Source organism: Desmodus rotundus, chromosome 2 (genome assembly GCF_022682495.2).
Source record: "Desmodus rotundus isolate HL8 chromosome 2, HLdesRot8A.1, whole genome shotgun sequence".
NCBI lineage: Eukaryota > Metazoa > Chordata > Mammalia > Chiroptera > Phyllostomidae > Desmodus > Desmodus rotundus.
The window spans coordinates 50,093,098-50,110,542 of record NC_071388.1 but is presented as its reverse complement, the minus strand read 5'-3'; positions in this window follow the sequence as shown (position 1 = coordinate 50,110,542).

The following is a 17,445-nucleotide window of genomic DNA, read 5'->3' as shown; positions in this document are numbered from 1 at the left end:
GGAATAAACACATCTATTAAATATGGGGGGAGTGAAAAAGTCTCATTATTTGCAGATAATATAATCATCAATCTAGAAATTCATGAGAATCAACTTTTTAAATTATGAAGATTGAGTTCAGCAATGTGGCTACATTGAATACCCTCAGCTTTCCTCAATATGAGTAAAACCAATTAGAAAATATAAAATAAAAAGCACAATCACAATAACAAAAGGACAGAATGATATAAAAGAATACATTCATGTTTTTTCAAAAAACAAAGCTGTTTAATTCTATGTGCATGAGTGCAAGTAAATACCCAGCAAAAATTCAAGTGCTTTCTTCAGGGAAAGAAGCCGGGCCTGGGCCCTGGAAGGGATTCAGCTTTTTCTGCATTCTTAGAATTTCTTTGGGCAATATATATTTGTGTATCACTTGTGAGAGGTATTAATACCAACAAAGAAAAGAAGGGAGAATGAGGGAGTATTTCCTAGAGCAGCACCTTGAAGAGGAGGTTCTCAGCAGGAGGAGACACGTGACAAAGGTGTTCCACGTGGGGAAGCCAGGAGGAGAGGCGCGGGAGCAGAAGCACGAGGGAGCCAGACACCTTGCAGTTCCCCGTGTGCCCTGTGCGAGTCCCCCCAGCACCCCATGTGAGGCCCTGTAGTGCAGTGGTTTAAAGCAGCAATTCTGGGTTTGAGTTCAATCTCTGCCTAGCTAGCTGTGTGGCCTTGGGTAAGTTCCCCACCCTCTCTGAGCTTCACTTTTCTCATTTCTAAAGTTGAGCTGATACAAGTACCTGACTTAGAGTAATTTCTTAACTAGAAAAACGAAAAAGAGAGGAATACTTGGAGCATGGGTGCCCATCGAGGGCATTCTCACCTTTTCCAGTCTACCCTGAAATTGTGGAGTTCTTCTTCCATATGAAACCACCTTATTTTCTAATTATCTATCCTGGAAATCATTACTATTTTATATGAATAATGTCTTTACCAACCTCTTTCTCTCAGATGCTCTGTGATGAAACATTAATGGAGCAAGTATGTTTTAGAATCTGCACTAGACAAACACACACATATTGCATTGAGCAGGGACATTCCTCTAGGCACAGGGAACTTCCCGGGCAAAGAAGAGCACTGTAGAGAAGCTTCCGCAGCGTTTCTTTTCTTTCTGATTTGCTATAGATTGGGTCCTTTCTATTCTCAGTGAAAGAGGTGCGAACAGGATAAATGAGAATTCACAAGGCAAGTCAGCTTCCAAAGAGAAAACCACTGCCAGATAAGAAGGGAGGCTTTCCCCCAGTGAGGCTGAAGGTGAGCCGGAAGTCAGCAACCATGTTTAATATTTTAACAAGGATGCAGGCATGAATAACAACACTGCAAAATGTGATTCCATAAACCAGAGAGGTTGTGCCGGTGAGTTTTTGTGTGATTAGGTTTTTGGAGAATGAAGAAGGAAGGAGATAGAAATACGGTCAGAATTTTATTTTTATCATCTTAGAATTACAGGGAAGATGATGAGCCAGTAAAGCATAAGAGTTAGTGTTTAATATCCCAAGGGAATTCTTTATGTTTAGAAACCCCATGAAGCCTGTATGAATTATGCATGTTGGAATTGAAGCTCCCAAAATCTAAATGGGAGATTCACTGATCTATAAGAACACAGGGTAAATTCTGAGTTAGCATCAGTTTATTTTTCCCATTACTGTTCTCGTATATTCTGTAACATTCACTCCTCAGTTCAGAAAGAAAAAATTTAATGTTGTCCACTTTCCTTTTTAACTTTGAAATTTCCTTAAGAGCCTGTCTAACCCATTCTACAGACAAGCTGATGAATTTTCAAAGATGTAATTGGGAATATTAAATGAGAAGCTCAATGAGATTACTTCTTTTCTCAACCCCCCTCCCCAGTTATGTACACCAGTTTATTCTCTTTGAAACAAGCCTTCTTAGTTAAAAATTTCACATCAAGCTCTTATTAAAAAAATAAGCACATTATTCACTAGACTACAGCAATAAAAGACCCGTGTCTGATATGCTCAGCCTTTGCTGGTGCCCCTGCCCTGGAACCTGCCCGCTTCACTCCATGGCCCCTAGGTCCACAAGCCCAGGAGGTTCTTAAATAGACTCAGGCTCCTCGAACTGCGAGGTTCGAAGACAGGCTGGAGAACTGTTTCAGCCCGTGTCTCATTACCTTCCCTGTCTCCTGACTTCATCCTGTCACAGGCCCTTTGTAAAACCCAGAGCCAATTCATGAAAGTCCCCAGAGCCATGGTGACATTGTACATTACACTTAGTGGCTAATAAGTCATTTCATCATCATCAAAAGCATTTTTCAGTGTCTCTTGCCAGAGGCAGTATATAATACAGAGTGCTTGCTGCATGGGTCGGTGTTTCAACGGCTGGTCTGGGAAATGTTTTCTGGAGCAGTAGGGTTCTTAAAGGAATTGCAGAGTTGATAGTTTGTCACAGGTCTGGGTATCACTAAGTCGATCCATGCGACCAACCCTAAATCAAGTCATAACGTGAACGGGCTGACTTGAGGCTGGGCCTGTCAGAAGCCAGAGCTAATGTGATAGAGGTCAGGTGTGATTCTATTGGAATCAGAAAAGTTTGGCGAAGACTAGGCCACACACAGTAACCCTCGGTCCAGCGGGTCATTTACAGATGCCTGTCCTTGTTTTTGTTGGGCATAACTGGGAATGGCTTCTCAGAGAGTCTCCCATAACTGCTGGGGACAGAAGCAAACTCACAGCACATGCTCTCTCAATGATAAGAGGGAACGCTGGGCTCCGGGAGAAAAGGCTTGAGTTGGGCTCTCTGCATACATGTCAGATAAAAATGCTAATCGCAATGAACTGCAATTGCTTCCACTGTAAGACGAGAATAATGGCACCACCTACTTTACAAGGTTACTGGAAAGCTCAAGTTCAGTAATGATTATAAAAGTGCTTCGTAACATGCAAAAAACAATTATCCATATGCATACAAATATTTGGAATTATTTGTGTTATATTATAACATTGCTCTAAGAGGTGCTGATGAGCACTCTGAAACATCTCAAACATCACTACATCACTTGGTACAGTGCTTTAAATTTTCGATGTATATGAGAAGCACTGATAGTCTTGTTAAACTGTAGATTCTAACTCGGCAGATCTGGGGTGGGACCCAGGAGTCTGTGATCCCAGCAAGCTCCCAGGTGATGATAATACTGCTGCGTATGTAGCAAGGACTCAAGACAACTTAGGACCCTAAAAAGGGACAAAAATGCTTCCATATATGACCCTGGGATTAAGAATCTGAACATCCTAGGTTATTTAATTTTGAACATAAAGACAGTTTTCACTTGGCACTAATTACGTGTCCCAAGGGCACAGGCGTCTGTCACATAACTTAGGTTGTGGACGATGGGGTCTGTGACCACAAGCTGTAAATGCAATCGAGGAATATTGATGAATGTGTTCTATACATTTTTCCTTCAGATTTCTCTTTGCCTAAATACTAGCTACCCTTTAGAGAAAATTCAATTTGGCAGCTCTTCTGGCAGTCCTGAGAAATAATTTCCAGCAGAGAAGAGCTATAACTGAGTGGCCCGAGAGGGGCCTTTCCTCTACATGTGTCCACCGGGCCCAGCAACCTCTCAGGAGCTGTGCACACTGTGAAATTCATCTTTGTCACAAATAGCAAGTCACGTGCTATGGAATATCACAATCTCATTATGGGATGTCATCTCACAGCAAAAATACATTATTTTCTCCAGATTCACAGGCAGTGCAGCCCACGTCACTGCCAGCAGGTGATGGATGGGCTCTACCTGGATGTGTCCGGGTGTGTGATTTACACACGGCAGGACCTGACAGACCGGACCACAGCCAGGCACAGAAGGGCTCTGAAGGAGCTTTCTCCCTCACGGTCTCTGGAACAGAAAACCTGGAAAATGTTGGGGCACTTATTTCAAAGGAAGAAAAAAATAAGGACAACCTCAAAGTCTCCCTGTAATACTTTCCTTAGCTTTTTGTGTATTAGAATTTAGACCTCATAATAAGAGGACTTTGGTGGAATTCACATATACCCCCATTAGATGGGCCAGCTGAAAAGACATCTGGTATTAAGTTTCATTCTCTAGAAAAACTGTAATTTAACAAAGCATTTATCGGACATGAGAAGAACTATTCTGCTGTAGCGTTTTGGAATTTCTATGGCGAGCAAATAATCTTACCAAGAGTATAAGTGAGAAGATTACATGTATCCGTTTACAGTAGGCCACTCTTGTCCACAGGGGGTAGGTTCCAAGTCCTCCAGTGAACACCTGAAACCACGGGCACTACCCTATGTGCACTACAGTTTTTCCTGTGCATAAATACCTTTTCAATTAAAGGACGCACTTTACAGCTTCTCCTCGGCATGTCCGCATTGCCAGCATCACTACTCTTGTGCTTCGGGGCCAAAGAGGTAAAATAAGGGTTGCTTGAACACAAGCACTGTGGCACTGTGATACTGTGACAGTGGGATACCGTGACAGTGAATCTGATCACCGAGACAGAGTAACGGGCGGGAGGGCACACAGAGCCGATATGCTGCGCAAAACGATGATTCACAACAGAGCAGGACAGAGCAGGACAGCGTGCAATTTCGTCATGCTGGTCCAATGGAGAGCAATTTAAACGTTATAAATTGTTTATTTCTGGCCCTGGCTGGTGTGGCTCAGTGAACTCAGCACCAGCCTGTGAACCGAAATGTTGCTGGTTTGATTCCCAGCCAAGGCACATGCTTGCGTTGAAGGCCAGATCCCCCGCATGGTTAGGGGTGTGCAAGAGGCACCCTATCTATGTTTCTCTCCCTCTTTCTCCCTTCCTTCCTCTCTCTCTAAAAATAAATAAATAAAATCTAAAAAAAGAAATTGTTTATTTCTGGAATTTTCCATTTAATATTTTCAGAACACAGTTAACTACAGGTAACCGAAACCACAGAAAAGAAAACCATGGATGGGGGTGGGGGAACTGCTGTACCTGTGTCCACTTTATCTCCTTGGAAAGAGAGAACCTATCTTGGAGAGGAATGGAGCAATACAAATCTCATAATGGAGAATTTCTGTTTTAAAGGGATCTAAAACCCGTCATCTCTTGTATTCAATGCTTTAATCTCTTCCCCACATTGCAGTTCCCTAATCTTGTCTGAATACCTGGGATATCAGGGAGATCATGCTCTCTGAAGAGAAATTTCTTTTTATTTCTGAAATACTTGGACTGTTGGAAAGTTCTTACACATAATGAGTCCATGTCTCCACCCCCCAACCCCCTGGTTCAGTTCCAAGTCTTAGCAGCTCCCAGAATAAGTCTATCTCCTCATTTCCCCATTTTCCTAGCCCTCTGACTCTCTAGATTTTGCCTTCCGCCAACACTATCCCTAATATCACTAATGCTATAATGGTCCCGGTGGGAAATTTAATTTTATGAAGTAGTGCCATACAACAAATTTTTTATTTTTTATAAATTCAGTCGCATGTGCTTTTCAGAGAGACAGAGAGTGAGAGAGAGAGAGAGAGAGAGAGAGAGAGAGAGAGAGAGAGAGAGAGATCCAGGCAGCATCATCCTAAATGAAGTTAGTGACTGTGTTCACCATTTGGCCCAGTGATTGTCACTGCAGGACAAGATGTGAATCCCTCTCATTTGTTGGCTCATTTCCTGGTGTCTCCCACAGTACAGGCAACTTAACACACTGAGAGTGCTTTACATATTTTAGATGATTTTTTAAATTGTTTTTGGTATAACATAGCACCTAAACATGACCCAACTACTTCATTTGGCAAACTGCTAATATTTGGCAAACAAATATTAATTGTAAGCTAAGTAAGTGTATGAGTTTTCTATTGCTGCTATAACAAATTACCACAAACATATGAAGGGGGACCCAAAAAAACTGGAATTATCTTCTGGAGGGCATAAGCCCCTCGCAGTACAGGCTTTCCCTGCTAGGTGAGTGTCCTAGGAACCCATCTGTACCAGTGTACCAGCTGGCGTTGTTGTGAGAGGTTGCATTCAGCTTCAGTGAAATTTGTTTTGAAGACTCTTTCAGTGCATTTGCCCATTTCATGATGGGTGATTTACGAGCGCACCTTCCCAAACTACACTGAGAGTTCAGCAGTTTTTGGCCAGAAACAGCATGACTCCCATGCTCCACCCTACTGAGTCACCTGATCTCACCCCAATTGACTTTTTTTTTGTTTCCCTGGTTGAAAAAAGTCCTCAGAGGGGAACATTTTGCCGACGTGGAAGAGATGAAACCAAAAACAACAGAGGCACTAAGAGGCATCAAAACTGATGAGTTCAAAAACTGTTTTGAGCAGTGGAAAAAGTCTCCATAGGTATATTGCATCAAATGGAGAATACTTTGAAGGTGACTGAAGTTTAAACATGTAAGAATAAACACACAATTTTTCATAAATAAATTCCTGGTTTTGTGGGTGCATGCCCCTCACAGTGCCCCAAACAACACAAAAGTATTATCTTATAGTTCTGGAGCGTCAGGGGTCTGAATACGGGCCCTACAGGCTGACCCCCGTGCATCAGCAGGACTGCGCTCCTTCTGGGGATGCGAAGCAAAGAATCACCCCTTGCCCTTCCCACCTTTCAGAGTTGTCTGTGTTTCTTGTCTCATGACCTCCTTTCAACAATGGCATCGCTTCAGCCTCTGCTTCCGTCATCACATCTCCTTCTCTGACTCTCTCCCTCCTGCCCACTTGTTAGGATTTAGGTTAAAGCAGGCTAATCTCGCTTCAAAATCCTTTACATCTGCAAAGTCCCTTTGGTCCTGTAAAATAACATATTTCTGGTTTTCAGGATTAAGATGTGGGCCTCTTCAGGGGGTGGGGGACATTAATGAGCCCACTACACTAAGTTAAAGCAGAGGCAATTCTGCATTTCCTATATAAGTGCCTATTTCCTAACGATAGCACAGTGAAGAAACACCGGTGCCCCAGAGTTTGACCTTAGCATGTCTCGCCCCACTGTCTGGCTGTGGGATTGGCCTTGACTCACTTTCTGAGCTGGGACTAGGATGAGATGAGGCACTTGGGGAGCACAGGTGAAGGCAGCACTCACCCTCAGGTGCCCACCTGTCCTCATACAACCCTGAGAGTCAGAGTCTCCTTAACTTTTGAGCTCTAGGCACCTTACTTGCAGCATCCTAGACTTTGTGTCACTTTATCTATCCACACCTTGGTTTTCCCATCTGTGACACTACAGTATAAAATTAATAATCATTACTGTTTTTTTATCTTGCTTTTTTGTTTTACTCTGCTTCACAGGAAACAAATGAACTAGTGGACATGGAAGCACTTTGTCAACAGTGAAATGCAACACACTCCATTTAGGACAACTAAGGTTTTCTTAAAAATGCTTCCTACTTTTCACCCAATTAATATAAAAGTTAATTCATGTACTCAAAAAGTATTCATGTATATGTTTACAAAAGAGAAATCAGGAATGCCCAAAAGCAAGTGCATTCGTTCATGGCGATGGTTCCCTCCCTTGGCTGCACATTGGAATCACCCAGGGAGATTTACAAAGCACCGATGCCTGGGTCTCATCCCCAGAGAATCTCGTTTAACTGCTGCGGGGTGCAGCCCAGGCACTGGGATTTTTAAGACTCCCCAATTGGCTCTAATGTGTAGCCACGGTTGAGAACTACTGGTTAATGACTACCTTAGAAGCCTCAGAAATGTGTTTTGAATTGATTTAAATTTTATGGAGAGTAGAGAATATGCTTTTTCCATTTGTGGAATTTACTCCATAGAATCAACATGACAGGCAAAATTCACAGTATCATATTCTGATTCATACACAAAACCTTTCTGTTGAGATCTCAATGTAGAGGAGGCATGTAAACATCAAAATGTAAGTAAATGCTTGTTTTCTCTCTCTCTCTCTCTCTCTCTCTCTCTCTCTCTCTCTCTCTCTCTCTGTCTCTCTCTCTCACACACACACACACAAAGTATTGTGGATAGGTAGAAAAAGAACAGCCTAACTCAGTGTCTCCTGTGTACATTAAATCTTTTCTAACACAGGGGTTCTTGACCTTGGCCCAGGCAATGGTTCTGGATCTTGGCAGCACATTAGAATGAACGGGGGGCTTTTAGAACCCTAAAACCATAACTGCATCTCACACCAGTTAAGTTAGAAACTCTGAGGGTGAGACCCAGGCATCTTATTTGTATTTAGCCTCCCCATGTGACTTCCATGTGTCAACAAAGTCAGAATCCCTAACCTAATTTACATAAGCTCAAAATTGACATGACCACACTTACTGAGAAACCAATATTGTCAGACCACTTATTGTCAGCAGCTGCAAAGGGTCACCCCCTACACTCAAGAGGCACCCAGTCTAGTGAAGGAGAAAACCAGGGCAACACGTAGGTAAGAACAAGAAGCAGCGACAGCATAGAGGAAGGCGAGCATGGCATTTCTCTTGGATGTGGCATGGGGAAGGAGAATAAAACAGACCACTACAAGGTTCTGCAAGGAATTTTGTGGAGGTGAGACCCGAACTGGGGCCATGCGTGGGGAGAAGGGCACTTCTAGGAGATGATGTGGCATGTGCAGAGGATCAGAGCCTAAATGAAAGCCATTCACCCTATCATACAAGATTACTCATTTTCTCAGCATAGAATTGTCTAAACAATGCCTTATTGAATACAGAGCATTTCAGCACTCATCAAATCACTTAAACACATTCTTAAAATACTACCCAGCAGTAGGAAGCGTTCACCCATTGATGAACACATCTTTCCACACAGGAAGGATGTATCTCAAGGGGATTATGCTGAGTGGAAATAGCCGATCCCAAACACTGTATGATCCCATCTTGTATGACATTCTTGAAAGGAGAGATTTATAGAGAACAGATTAGAGGTTTCTAGCAGTTAAGAATGGGGGATGAAATGTAGGGGTGTGCATACAATAAGTTAGAAAGAGGGAGAGTATTGTGGTGATACATTAGTTCTGTGACTTGATTGCTGAAATTGCATCAATCGATGGGGGTGATAAAATGACATAGAACTACGTGCTTACATTGTACCGATGTCAATGCCCTGGCTTTGATACCATACTGTATCAAATATATTTTGCATATATAAAGTAAGATGTGCCCAATGGGGAAAACAAAAGAGAGATACACTGGACATCTCCATACTATCTTTGCAATTTCCCATGCATCTATAATTATTTCAAAATTAAAAGGTTTTAAATGAACTAATGAAATAAAATATTATTATGAAAGAAATTCCACAATTTAAATAATACTATTCCACATTAAAAGGCATTTTAGGACCTTAAAAAAACAAAAATATATCATTTTCCTTTTTATCCCTATATTCTGTCCTTCTTTCTCTTTCCTTCTCCTTCCTGTCATCTTTTCCTTCTTTTATTCTCTTACTTTTTCTTCTTTCTTTCTCACCTTCTAATCACTTTTCCAAGATTACAGCTTAAAGAATACATTATAAGATTATTCCAAACAATAAAAAAGAGAAAATAATAAAGGGCTTACATGATGGTGAAAAGGTAATGATGCTCCAAGGACTCTCAGTTGTTACAAGGCCGTGAGCCCATTCTGAGAGTTTCGTTTATAACGTCCACAGCAGGACACTCATGTGAGTTTTACTAATATGCTAGCTTTGGGCTAAAGTAAGAACCAAATAACATCACAGTTACAAGCATTTTAACTCCTTTTATCTAACGGTGATGTATTAATGATAAAGAGCAAATTTTGGGACAAGAATGAAAAACACAGCTTTAATTTTTGAGTTTAGAATATTTATGAATTTATAAAATTAATTAAGAATGATATTTTAAACTCTGTTTTGCTTAAAATTTTTCACATAACAAAAATAAAATGGTCTTTTATGGAGAGAATTCCTACACTAACCTCACTAATATAACTAATATGAATAGGCACCCCTGTTGTTGCTAAGTGCTCTTGAGATATTATCTATAAAGCAAATCACAATTTTCTTTTGATTTCCATTTTTGACATAAAACATTGTTCTAGCAGTTCTTTCCAAGGATGTGTGGGGTAATCAGAAGCTTCCCCTGAGGACTGGCAGCCTGCTCAGGCCACAGTGTGCACCCGGGGCATCATGTAAGGGTTCCCTGCTCTTCCCGCTTGATGACTGATGCTCTTGGCAAGGACAGATGCGGAAACTCACAGGCCTCAGCCCCTTCTCCGTGAGGTGTCCGTGCTGCGAAGAAGTCATTCCTCGATCTGTAAATGTCCTGATTTATATTTCCAAGTAAATAAGAGAGAAGCACCTAAATTATTCAAAGGGAGGAGTGGGCTTTGTTCAAACAACAAAAAGGAAATAAAGCCTTTTCTTTTACAAAGAAAATTACACACTTCAGAACACCTAAAAATATCTTTTAATTGAAGAGACTATGAATATCCCTTAAGGAAAAAGAAGTAACTAATTATACTAAGAAATTTCATTAGATTATCACATATCTTAATGGTTCTAGAATCACTGTGGACTTTTTTTTTAATTGTTAAGGAGATCTGTACACTTGCTGACTTAAAAAAATAGAAAGAACAATGGCCCCCTACTTTACTGGAAGCCACTTTACGAAGTACTTCCAACTCCAAGCAATCAAAAGTCAAATTATAAAAACAAGCTGTGAATTTAAAGAGATGCTGCACCTTCTTGAAAGTGAAATATAAAGCAGATACACCAAGAGCTGCTTTCACAAACTGAAACCCTGGACCAAGTGCCACACCCCAGGATGCAGAAGGCAGGCTCTCATGCATGAGCCTATTGCTGGCAACGATAGAATGTGATGCACTGGGGAGCTAAGCTAGAGAGCTCAGAGGACCCCAAGGACCAGCTCTGTCATTGGAGACCCTCTGCAACCCAGCAGGAACCTTCCCTCCAGCCTTTCTTTTGTTACCTCCTGTCCGTCTCTCCTCACTCGGTGACCCTGGATTCCTTCTGGTCCCGATCTCACCCAGCGCTCTCCACTCTCCGCGTGTTCCCCGTGGCAGGTGTTACCTCTGCTGGAAAGACCTCCTCGCTCACTCAGCATCTGTTTGTTGAACATTTGCTCCCTGGCCAGGGCGGAGAAAAAGACAGGCAGGGTCCCTGCCTTGATAGAGCTTACCTGTAAGTAGGGGAGAGGGATAATAAATAAGTAAATAATTAAACAAGATAATGCTGGATTCGGATAAGAGCTAGGAGGGAAATCGATAGCGATGTGATAGAAATCCACCGGGCAGAGAGGCGGGGTTGCTTCACACAGAGCGGGCAGGAGGGAAGGCACTGCTGAAAAGATGACAGGAAACTGAGAATTAACGAATGAAAGGAGCCTGCCATGCAAAGAACAGTATGGCAGCTTCCAGGGTGAGGGGCGGACGGATTGAACAAAAAGGAAAAAGGACTCATGGACGTGGGCAACAGTGTGGTGACTGCTGGGGGGAGGGGGTACAAGGGGACTCAATGGTAATGGGGAAAAATACAATAAAGATTACATTTAAAAAATAAAAATTTAAAACAAAACAAAACAAAGAACAGGAGCTTCCCGGGCAGAGGAAAAGAAAATGTGAAGGCTCTGTAGTGGGAAGAGAATTGGTAAGTTCAGGCAACTGAATTGAAACAAAAAATGGCCACAATACAATAAATGATCCCAAGTGAGCTTGGAAGGGTGGGACTACACAGCACCCTGTAGGATATACCATACAAGGCCATGGGAAGGCCTTTTTATCTTCAGTGAGACGGGAGGTCAGTAAAGAATGTAAGGCATAATAATAACATGATCAATTTTGTATTTTAAAAATATTACTCTGGTTGCAGTATAGAGAGAGCATTTTAATTGGGCCAAACAAAATAAAAGCAGGAAGATCTATTTGGAAGTTATTGCCATAGACTAGCTAAGTGAGAAAGGCAGCTTGGACTAAGGTTGTAGCGTAGAGATTAAAGAAAGGAAATGGATTCTAGTTATATTTGAAGACAGAGCCAGCAAGTCTTGTAGAAGAATTGGTCCTGATGGGTAAGGGAGAGGGAGAGATACAGGATGACTTGTGGTTGGGGACCAATCACTACTGCTAAACTCCCACCCATTCAGTTCTCTATCTGCATTTAAATATTTATACTTGTGTGTGTCTCCTCGGGAATACTGACATGCATGTACAAAGAGGCACACACTAAGATATTCATTATGTATTGTTTGCGATAGCAAATATTGAGATCAACCTTAGTGTTCACAAAAAAGAAGGTGCCTCGTAAACTGCCGTGCATTTGTAACATCAATTCTCTGATAGTAGCTGATGGAGAGCTCCATTGTGGTGAAAAGAGAAAAATCACAAAGCTATATTTTCAGGTAAAAAAAGTACACAAGCTATAGGGTTACATACAATATTATTTCATTTATGGGAAATTGTGGTGTTGTACAAAGATAGATACATATGTAAAACATCCATAAAAATGTGACTCCGTGAAGTTACATCTGGGGAAATGTTACTCCTTTGTTTTACAGAAGAGAGAAGCAAGGACGAGAGGGGGTGAAGTACTGTGTCAAAATCGCACAGCTGGTTAAGACTGAACACAGGTCTCCTGATAGGCTAGGCTACTTGGCTCTTCGGGATGTCGACTTGTGTCTTGGCTTTGCTCTAACAGAATGCCACACACTGGTTGGCTTATAAACAACAGAATTTTATTTCTCACAGCTCTGGAGGCTGGAGGTACAAAATGAGGGGCCAGGTCAGTCAGTTTCTGGCAAAAGCCATCTTCCCACTTGCAGACAGCCATTTTCTCATTGTAAGCTCCCACGGTGGAAAGAGGCTGAGACCTCCCCGGAGTCTCTACAGCACTAATCTCACAAGGAGGGCTCCGCCCTCAAGACCTGAGCCCATCCCAAACGCTCCATCTCTTCATACTGTCACATTGGGGGTTAGGATTCAACAGGTGCATCTGGGGGCGAGTGGGGAACACAAACATTCATCCATAAAGCATGTTAGTATCTTTTGTTAGTATATGTATGGGTTTAGTCTCATTTAGTAAGTGTATATCTGGCTGCAATGTGTGGATTTTGAGAAAAAGGTGTATGCAGCTAGTCTATAGGTAAATGATAGATGTATTTTTCTCTCTAGCTGTGGGGGTAAGAAAGGATGAATCCAAAGAATTTAGAGTAAGCTAGAAAGTTCTGGAATAAGCAGGAACTCCACTAAGGACAGGAAGGACTCTTGAGAACCTGGGATGGCACACAGTAGATAGAAGGAGGATTTAACGGTATGGGTTAAAATGATGGACTGGCCACATATCCTAAGGAAAGAGCTGACTGCAAAGACCTACTTCCCTCCCCACCACGTCGTAAGAGATGATGCCCTAGCCATGGCACTATTCATTAAATTATTATTTTAAAGTATAATGAAGTAAATACTAAACTGAGGCAGAATTGTCTGTGACCAAGATTTGATGGACATGGGAATAAAAAGGGGTGATCTAAGAGAGAGGAAGGGGCAGGGAGCAGAGAAGAAAAAAACTAAAGGAGTACATCTCTATGATTCCCATTACTTTTCCTCCTTGCGTTGCATTCAGTCTGCAGCTGGTTCTTTCGAGTAGGAATGGGCTAAATAATATCCCTGCTACCCAGACTTCACCTTGTTTCTCGGAGGCATTATCGTGGGGACTGGGAGTGGAGAATGCTTCCTTCACACTATCCCTTCCATGTGCTTCACTGCCATGGCAGCCAAGTCCTCTCTCTGCTTCCATCTCTCTCCTCCCTGTGGAGAAGAGGGGATGTGTCTCCTTCGTTGGGACTAAGAAATGAACCTGCATAGTCTTGGCCCTCAATCTCCCCTTTTCCACTTTGAGATCTGATATTTCCATAAGCAACATGCATTCTGCTCTTCTTCTCCGTGCCCTGAATTTTACAGAGACATATGTGGGAAATCCTTCTATTTCTGGGATCCAGTATTAGTAGCTCACTAGCCTGTAAATAGAAACTACATCCTCTGGCATCAGCTTCCTTGATAATAAAATACGTTGGCCTCCCACATGCCTTACTCTTAAGGCTTACACATCCCTTGATTCAGAACCCAAATGGACAAGAAAGGGCTATTTATTGGGCCTGTTCAAACCCAAACAACTACACACGGAATGGTAGGGTGTAACCCTCTGCCCAAACTGGATTTAAGGCTAGTGACTTGGGACCCGGGAGGGGCATACTGCCTTACTCTGTCTACCAAGAAGTGTTCAAGTCAGAAGACAGTCAGCATATCTTTAGCAATTATTGAACAAATGTCACCATAGAAATAAACATTCTGTTATTATTAGAGATTTGTGTGCACTTAATGAATTAAAATATTTTTATTGCAATGAAAATAAATCTTACTGTCTGGATCACTTTGAGTCTCAGAAAAATGTCAGCCAAGTTTCCCTTGCTGTCACCTGAAAAATATGCTTCCTCCTTCGTCAATTCCTAAAATGCTTTCTTTGTACCAGTCAAGCCACTTACCACTAACAGTCTCCTACGGCAGCAGCTATGGGTATGTCTTCGCTGCCATTTCTAGCATTGTTCACTCCTGCAGCCCAGGGACCTTATCTCATTCATGGCTGTGTGCGCTGCAGTGCCTATTATAGAGACTTGCAATTTGTAGATAGGAAGGAAATGCAATTTTAAAATGTTTAAAGGCAAGCAGATCATAAACCAAAAGGCTTTGAGTTGATGGCAAATCTTATCACATATTAATACTTTTCCTCTCCACAGCCATTTCATTACATATTTAAAAACCAATGGACATCAAGGACATGCTTGAAAAGGAGAAATTCCAAAAAGATAGCCTTGGGAAGATGAAAAAGGTGAAAAAAGAGAGGGGCAGTGTCTCTCATCCTATGTTATCTCAAAGTTTTCACTATTTCTTAACCTTAATAACACATTTCTCAGGCTCTTGCACTGCACCAGAGTTAAGCAGGAATTGATCTCCCACAAACTTCTCCCCTTTCCATCACCATTCTCAAATGGCTATCTCAGGGGAACTCACAAACATTTCTCTCAATGTGGCCTGCCCACAAAGCTCCTTGAGAGTCATGCGGTCCCTCTCTCTGTCACAGCTGCCCAGTCCTTGACTAAGGCTCACAAGCTCATTCTCTTAGGGTTCCCAAAGCTGCATTCTCAAGCTGCCAGTGGGGTAAAAAGATAAGGGGTCCTCCTAGATGCTCAGGACACTACCTTATTTTTCCACCCCACATCAGTTGGGTTCAAAGAAAGGATGCTTTTGTTCATTGTCTCCAGGAGAACTTCAGGAAAAGAGTTCCTTCGGCATCTGCCTGGAGCCCATCCTTCTCTTCGTCCTTTCTCCTGCTAGATGCACGTACAAACCCCTTCCTCACCCTCCTTCAGAAGAAAGCGAAATCCCACATGAAAATTCATGCTTGGAGAACCTGTTCTCACCTCAGCTGTGTGCCAAAGTGCTTAAACAAGAACCTTCCCTACATCAGTGAATCATAGCCTCAAGCTCCGTCTGGTCCTACACTGATTGGTTAAAGAAACAACATGGAGCCTGAAAAGCCCCCAAGAAGTCATCCCAGATTAACCATACACATCACCCAGCTCTGAGCCTAGGGGCTGAGAAACCTGCCACTTCTGGTTGCATCTCAGCGCTCGTGAAGGCAAGTTATTGCCCAGCTCTGTCCATGGTTCAGACTTGGCCACAGTGGAGAGGGGCTTGAGGCAGGAGTGTGAGAATATTGAAAAGCACCCTGGGTGAATGTGAACTGCATGGTACGTCCCTCTAGGACCAATTATGTGGCTATATTCATGTAACTTTGGAAAAGTAACTGCTTCCACTTTTTCCTCAGTTTGCCCATCTATACCTAAGGCGATTATACTCTGTGATCACATTGACATAATAAGCATAAACGGACTCATCTAAATATAAGCCCTAAGCATTAATTTTGGGGTCCTACTTCAGTCACTGGGTCATTTAGACAGGACCCATAGAATCCCATGCTCATTCACATATTCAAAGGTTGAACCCATTTAAGATTATATAAACTCAAAGATACCAATGTTGGAAGTCCTGTTCAGATCCTTTTAAGATAAGAAAATGCCTTGTTTCAGGTTCACCTACTGAATTAAGAAAAATATAAAGGGCCTGAGAACAACATAAGAAGGAGTGACATTTGTTGTTCCTTCTGGAATATCCAAACCTGTAGTAGAAATTTAGTAGCCGGGTAACTATTTGTGTTTTAAGCGAAGATGTTTTCCTTGGCTGAGGACATGCACTGAAGCACTGGGTTTTATCTGACACTCAGGGAAAATTGTGTTGCAAAAGGACTAATAAAACTGGTGTTTGCATTGCAAAGCAGCAAAGATCAATCCTTAACTTGAGCTGAAGGAGGCCTATCTATTGCAAAAGAGGTAGTTGTACCTCTTCTCTCAGTGAGAGGCTAGGCTCAATTTCATTTCATTAATTCTATTGATTTACAGTCTGTGCAAGAAAAAAATCATGTGATTGCATGGCTAACCCTGTTAATATTCCATGTTCCTTGACAGGTTTTCTGATAGGTCTAAGAGTTATTTTTTCCCCTAGGCCATATCTTAAACAGTCAAACTCAGCATTTTCTTAGGAGCTCAGAATGCAAGACAGCTCATTGGTTGCTCATGTTAACACTCTCTTCCCAGTGCAATGATTCACAATTTCTCAAAACTTCTCCTCTAAGAATCATCCATGTTAGGACATGTTAGGAGCACACACCTATGTGGCAGGGAACTCGTGACTTCTTTAGTCAATTCTTTTCATTTTTGGATAGAACCAATGGTCAGAAAGTTCTTGAGAATCATGAGCCCAAAATCTGTCTTTCTACCCTTGTTTCAAAATGTTACCTTAATTTACAAACTTTTAGCTCACCTCCTCACACACAGTAAATACTTGAAAAATAGAAAGTATGGTCAAGTGGTGGCATAGGTAAACATAGCTCACCTCCTCGCACAACCACATCAAAATTATACCTAAATCATAGAACAAACATCATTCAGAACCATCAGAAATTGAGTTGACTGGAAGTCTGACAATTACGAATTAAAGAAACCACATCCTGGTAGGAGGGGCAGAGATGCAGAATGCAGAACAGGCTGGTCCCACATCCACGTGTGGTGGATAAAAATTTGAGAGGGATATTTTGAGAACAAGGAGTGCAAGCCCCACACCAGGTCCCCCAGGCCAGGGTTCCAGTACAAGGAAGATAAGTCTGCACAACTTCTGGCTGCCAAAACCAGTGGGGAATGAGTCAGTAGAAGAAAATTCTAGAGTCCCAAGTGGATCCCTTTAAAGAACCCACATATAGACTTACTCAGACTCACTCCTTCTGAGCTTTAGCACTGGGGTAGCAGCTTGGAAGTTATCAGTGGCATACAGGGAGGAACTGAAGTGTCTGACATCAAGGCAAGAGCTGAGGACAGCTTTCTCCCAGACACAAAGCTG